The sequence below is a fragment of the Chinchilla lanigera genome, unplaced genomic scaffold, assembly GCF_000276665.1.
Source record: "Chinchilla lanigera isolate Chin_1 unplaced genomic scaffold, ChiLan1.0 scaffold00022, whole genome shotgun sequence".
Taxonomy (NCBI): Eukaryota; Metazoa; Chordata; class Mammalia; order Rodentia; family Chinchillidae; genus Chinchilla; species Chinchilla lanigera.
This window is the reverse complement of record NW_004955423.1, coordinates 8,599,456-8,606,490: the sequence shown is the minus strand read 5'-3', so window position 1 is coordinate 8,606,490 and position 7,035 is coordinate 8,599,456. Positions and strand designations below refer to the sequence as shown.

The 7,035-nt window shown below is 44.2% G+C and overlaps 1 pseudogene; it reads right to left on the bottom strand.

Annotated features, from left to right (window-relative positions):
- Positions 1-3,883: 3,883 nt before the first annotated feature.
- Positions 3,884-5,915, bottom strand: LOC102024355 (annotated as a pseudogene).
- Positions 5,916-7,035: the final 1,120 nt, after the last annotated feature.

Below are 7,035 nucleotides of genomic sequence, written 5' to 3'. Positions count from 1 at the left end.
TAAGAAGAAATAGATTTGGTCTTTGCCTCCAGTTGCTGGCACAGAGCTCCTAAAACCCTTGGAATTTCCTGAGTGATAAGAGTGTCTTTTGTTTCACAACAAGCTCAATTCCACTGCACCTGAGTTTATATTAATAGGGTGGCAGGGTGGGGTCCCTAGATAGCCTTATGATGAGGCCAGTCACCAGGAAGACTAAGCGACTGTAGGTTGCAACTTTCAGCCTCAACCACTGACCTCCAGGAATGGTGGGAGCACAGAGATTAAACTCCACAAAAACTCTTCAGACACAAGATTTGATATGCTTCAGGGTTGGTGCAATGACAGTGATCCACCCAGAGAAAGTCTGGAAGTTCCATGACTACCCTCATACCTTGTCCTATGAATCTCTTCTGTCTAGCTGTCCCTGAGTCTCATTCTTTATATGAAACTGATAAACTTAAAAAAGTTTCCCTGAATTCTGCAAGCTACTCCATCAAATTATTAAACACAAGCAGTAGGTTGTAGAAACCTTTCAGTTTACAGCTGGCCATTCAGAAGTTAAAAAAACCCAGACTTATGGACTGGAAGCAATGAGCCCTTAACTTGTGGGAGTGAGCCCTTAACCACAGGATCTGATGCTAACTCCAGGTAGATCACGGCAGAATGAACTCAGTCGAAGGTTGCCCCCTGGATGTTGGAGAACTGGTGAGAAAGACCCCACCCATCTGGTGCCAAAGTGTTCTGTGTGAGTATAGAGGGACTGGACCATGCTTTCCAGAATCTCTAACTAGGAGCGGACTGGTAAGAGAAATTTACTAGCTGTTAATGACCAAAAATGGAGGGTTGCAATTCAAATACCCTAAAAATCAAAGCTATTTCATTGTTTATTGGTAGTATAAGTAATAACACGGGGGAAATTAAATCAGTTTAGTTGCCTGTCTTTTTGTGTGTGTGTGTGTGTACCAGGAATCAAACTCAGACCTTGCCAAACTCAGGTGCTTGTGCCGCTGAGCTATATCCCCAGCCCTATTAAGAGTTAATGGTTCTCAAGTAGTTCACGTTAGAGACAACACAAGCCAACACGTGCCGAGTTCTATGGATGTTTTACTGATATTAATACCCTTGTCTGAGATTTCTCTATGTCAGCTCTGTGAAACAGAAGATCTACTTTATTTTTTTTGGCCTATGTGTCCAAGTGGACTCCAAGGTTTTCTACTCCGTGTGTGTGCATGTTGTTGTTGTTCGTCTGTTGTTGTTTATTTTTCCTTTGAAGATTCATGACCCTGTTTTTCTGTGTCTCTGCCACTTGATCAGTAATGAAATCTTGAGTTCATTGACACTATCACAAACAATCAGGGCGGGTCATCTGAAGCACAGTCTACTCTCCCGGAGATGCTAAAATGTACACCTGGAGGAAGAGAATTCAGGTGCTGTAACACTGAACTCAGTGAACTGCACCAACTGTAAAACTGTGGCAAATAATGATGTCTGCCTCACTATACACTGTCCACACAGGGCCCCTAAGAGAAAATGCTTCTCTGCACTTGTAGTAAACACAGCTTCCCTTTTCCTTGGTTAACTGACTTGCCTGTATATTTGTGTCCTCATACACTGAACTGCTTGTCAGGTTCTCATCTACTTTGGCAGCGAGAAAGCTTACAGGAGAATCTGTGATAGTATCACACTTCTAACAGTATGTAGAAGCTGCATACCATTAACTACATTCCTGGTTCTACCTGATGGCAATTATTCTTACTTTATTCTTCCATCCATCTTTTCACTGCTTGTACCTTGTATTTTATATATCGTTATAAGCACCCTTGTATCTCTTTCACAGCATAATGGTGCATAAATGAAAAACAAAGGCAAGCAGAAATTTGATCCACACCCACGGTTGATTACTTTCATTAAAGGCATGGTAAGTAGAAGCCTGGGGTTTCTACAGCTTTATCTATATAATGCCAGCACACTGGCTAAAAAGTGAACATTTCTGAGAATGGTAGATTAACACTCATCAATAAATTTTAGTGCTGCATAGAAACAGCATTTAAGTACTCAAAAGTAGCTATGATAATGTACTATGTTGACAAAGTCTAACCATAAAATTATAGAAATCTTTCCTTCTTTCCCCAAGAACCCAGAGCTCCATACAAAGGAAACCTACTATGAAAACTAGAAAATCATGAAAAGAGAATTTTTCATTATTGAGATTTTCCTTTTTTACCTAGATTTACAGTGTTCATTTTTCTGGAAGCACTGGAGAATGACTAAATAAATCAAATAAACATAGTTTAAATGTCATATACAAATATCACGGTTATCTGGTTTTTTTTTGTGTATTTTCAGAATTTTTATTTCAAAACAAAGAACCACATTAACATTAATAGTAGAAAATCCATATGGAAACATTTACAATCTGGTCACTGAGAAATGGGAACAGCTCTACCTTGCATTACTGCCAAGTGTCTGAGGAGGTAGGTGAGGCGCAGTTTGAGGAAAGTCACTTTTTGTAACAAAGATTCGCTCCCTAGCTACATAGTGTTTATCCACAGCCTCAGTGACCAGCGGAATGGTGAGAACCAAGGACTGAGATACTATTATCTGCAAGAGTTTGGCCAAAGTGTCTGAGATGTGTAAACACCATGGAGGGAAAGGGAGATCAAGTGGGGTATGAGAAGGAAGAGAGGGTGGAGTGTAAGAGCACTGGGGGATGAGGAGATGACTGTGGAGATGCCAGGGCCTGTGACAAGAGTCAATCCTGCTCTCACAACAACTGTCCGAACCCCTCCAACTAGAAGCAAGTCTTCATTTGCTTCTTATTCCCCTAAAAGTTTAATGCCTCCTCTTGCCACAACCAGTGTCCCCCAGAGCCACATGGCCAACCTCACACTCTCCCATTTTCTTTGTCCTTCCATCCAGAGGGAGGCTGAGCCCTCTACCCTCAACCACAGGATGGAGGGAGGTGGTTCTCCTCTGTTCTCCAGCAGGGAAGGGGAGCTAATGGGTCTGAACCGAAAGTTCTGGGTGTAAATGCCACCCAGTAGAGGCAGTGTTGCTTCAAGACACAGGGATGAGTTTTAATACCTTCTACCCAGGCTATACGAACAAAAGAAGCAAGTGGCTGATAAACTACTTCTGCTTGAGCAAAGACAGTGCACAAACATTCCTATTCTCTCAAGTGTGGGCGACACTGCACATTTACCAATACTGCCTCAAACATGTCTTTTGGAAGGATTCAGGTCCCCCAAGGCACCTAACAGGAGTCACAGTGACATGGTACAAGAGTAACTTGACATGGTAACAGACGTGGACCAGCATACCCGCTGTGAACCTACACTGACAAAATACTTAAAGCACACAGAGATCATTCATGAAAATTCTGTCCCAGAGGCAAGGTTACCAATTTCAAATTACCCATGAGGATTCTCTTCTGAGTTCCTCTAAAGCTATGAGTTAAAATAAAAATTAACAAATAAAATATCTTAACAAAGTGGAGAAGTACCAAACCTTTACTGAGAACCAGTATTTTAGGGTTCTCATTGAACCCCCCTCTCCCGGGGTGTGTGTATGTGTGGAGGGGGAACCATTTAACATGTGAGTCTGCTACCGAGGAAGGAGCTGTTTGGTCCAGAGAGGATGGGGGCAGGGGAAGGCTCTCTACAATAACTTCCCATTCTTTGGACTACATCCAAAATCAAAACCTATCACCTTTCATTACCATGCTCATCTTAGTAACAATCCCAGATTTCAAGTTATACTATATATACATTATAATCTTAAAACTTCCAAAGGAAATCAGTAGTAGCTTTTTCTATACAGGCACAGTACTTTCCTGAAATGAAATTTAAAGAGTCTTTATGTGAGACACAGAAATTGCTGAGAGGCCACCCACGTGCCCACCTCGGGAACCAGATCACAACCCCTCTAGTGAGAAGCGACATTTCCCCGTGTCCTCCCTTCTCTGATACCAAACCTTCTTTATCTGTAACCTCTCTTTAAACACATCCCTCTCACCTCCATTTCCTTACATTTTTACTATCTGGTAAAATTACACTTAAAAATATTTATGTAGTAAATCCCAGAATGAAGGTAGGTTCACCTGGTCTCCTAAACAGAAGAGAAGGTCCATGAAATGAAACATTCAGGAAGCCACTGGCCACTGGCTGACTCGGTTGGGCTTACTGAGGGGTAAGACAGGAATGGGGTAGCAGCACTCAGAAGCAGTCCTCTGTTCATCCTGGTGAGCTCTCTCCTAGCCAAGCCTGGGGAGAGGTTCTGTCTGCTGTCCTCGAGGAGCGGGGTGGAGCAGGTCAGTTTAGACGCTGGAGGCCAGCTCCTTCTCCAGCTGCAGGCCGTTCAGCTCCACAGCGGGGCTCTTCCCAGATTCAGGAGCTTCCTGAGTATGCCCTTCGAAGGCCCGCCTGATGTCCTCAAAAGTCCTGCCTTGAGTTTCAGGGACTTTGAAGTAGGTGAACAGCAAGAAGATAACGAGGAAAGTGGTGAAGATAATAAAAACGTAGGCTCCTAAAGAGGCTACCGCCAAGGGGAAGAGCAGTGCAACCAAAAAGTTGGAGGTCCAGTTAGAACAACCAGCTATGGCCATGGCAGCGGGGCGGGGTCCCTGGCTGAAGAGTTCAGCCACAATAAACCAGGGGATGGGGCCAGGTCCAATCTCAAAGAAGGCCACATAGATCAAGATAGCCACAATGCAGATGTAGCTCATGAAACTGTACGTGTCCTTCAGTAAGAGAGAGATCATCATGAAGATGGAACAAAAAGCCATCCCTCCGAGGCCCATCATATGCAGACTCCTCCTTCCCACCCTTTCCACCAGAAACACAGAAACCACAGTGAAGATAGTATTGACCACACCCGCTGAGATGGTGGCGTAGATTGGCTCCTGGACGCCTGCACCCTCGAAGATTCCTGTTGAGTAATAGAATACGGCATTGATCCCAGAGAGCTGCTGGGACAGCTGCAGCACAATGGCGATGAGGATGGGCTCCTGGTAGCTGCGGGATCTGAAGAGCTCCAGCACAGTGACTTTCTTTTCTTGGCTCATCCTAACACTCTCATCTTTCATCTCCTGAATGTTCTGGGACACATCCAGGGTGCCCCACAGCTGCTGGAGGATCTCTGTAGCATGCTCCTCATCCTTTCTGTTAAAGAGCAAGAATCTAGGACTTTCAGGGCAAAATGGAAGGGCTATACTTTGTAAGATGGCTGGAATGATGGTGAAGCCCAAGAGTACAGGCCAGCGCTTTTCAGTCCCCAAGATGAATTTCAGGCCAAAGATCTGAGCCACCAGAATCCCGATGACAATGGCCAGCTGGTGGAGGGTACCAAAGGCACCCCGCAGAGTGGTGGGAGACACTTCTCCGATGTACATGGGCACAAAACCTGTGCAGAGTCCGCAGAAGATGCCAATGATCAAGCGGCCCAGGATCAGCATCTCCACAGACTCAGCCATCTTGCAGAAACCCATAAGGAAGCCGCCAGCGATGGCTAAGAGGTTGACCATGAGCATTGAATTGCGCCTGCCGAAGCGGTTGACAAAGAGTCCAATGGAAAAGGAGCCAAGCATTCCACCCACAGAGAAGATGGCCACAGACAAGGACCAGAGGGTTGTAAGCAGCCCCTCACTGGGAGGCTCACCTAACTTCTCTGACAAAGTGTAGCTGAGAAAGTCTCTTATGATCATCTCGGGAGCATTGATAACTCCAGTGTTGTAGCCAAACTGGAAAGAGCCGATTGCAGCAATAGTGATGGCGAAGACCAGAAATGGGGTCACCTTGTATGTCCCCATGGTCCTAATTCTTTTCAAGTCTTAGGAAAGAGCTAGGGGTGGGGTTTGAGAGCCACCTCTCTCAGTCAACAAAACCTGCAAAGTGTCCTTTTCAGGCCGGCAGTACGTTTTCTTCAGGTCCTCAGCGCTGCTCAGTACTCTTGCAGCATCACGGGGTGGGAAACACGGGCTCTTATAATCTTTGCACAAGGTGGAGCCCACAGACTTCTCCCACGGCCCCACCCTACACCCGCCCCAAACCATGACCTCTGCAATTTGTGATCTCTGTTTTCAGAACTTCAGAATCCTCACCACCACACTCCCGGCTCCCCTTCTCAAACAATCACCCCCCCCCAGGCCCCCAACTCCAAACCACATCCTACCACTCCTTCCACCCCCCTCAGGCTCTTTTTCTTTCTTCTTCTTTTTTTTTGGATGGCATTCATATCCTTCCTTCTCTTGAAAGCAGCAACTGTCTCTTAATTTCACAGACAAAATGCTACTAGAAAAGCCTGGGGGAGGAGAGATACTTTACTTTTTGCTCTTAGATGGTATTCTTAAGGAAAAAGAACTGCAATGAAGTTGAAAGACAATTTTACTTTGAATTTTAAGAGAAGTTGCTTTTCAGTGGTTTTAAAATACTTGTTCAACTGGAACCAGATATTCAATTACACATAAACTTGAAAAACAAGGAGCATTATTACTATCTTACTTAGAAGTAAACATTTTCATAATCTGTTTTGCACCTAGTGTTTTTAAGTGTGTCCTGAAAGTGTAGCCTTAAAAAAACCAATCCATTTCTCTCTCCAGCCAGAGAAAAACACGAGTTTTTCCTCAATCAAAAGTATTTCACAGAACATTTTAAAAAGACAGCATACAACACTTTCCTATACTGTTTTAGTCTAAGGTTAGTGATTTTTTTTCTCTGAATTCTTTACTTTCAGTGACAAATACAGTGTGCTTTGTGAATTTTCTGGTAATTTACAACTGGCCTAAAGTTTCATTTCTAGGAAATACAGTTCGCAATAAAAATCTTCTCAGAATTCTCATTTTCGCACAGAAATATTAGTTTAACCTTGCAGATCCATGTTCTCTTGAGAAAGCTGTGTACGCACCCAGGGAGGAGAGAGTCTGTTCCTCGTGATAAGAAGGGATCTGTGTGTGTTGGCCGTGGGCTGAGACCCTCCCTTTGGGGCTGATAGTGTTTCATCTGGTAAGCAATGGAAGAAAGTTTGAGGGAATTTTGCCGCTGGACATTTAAAGTGCTAGGT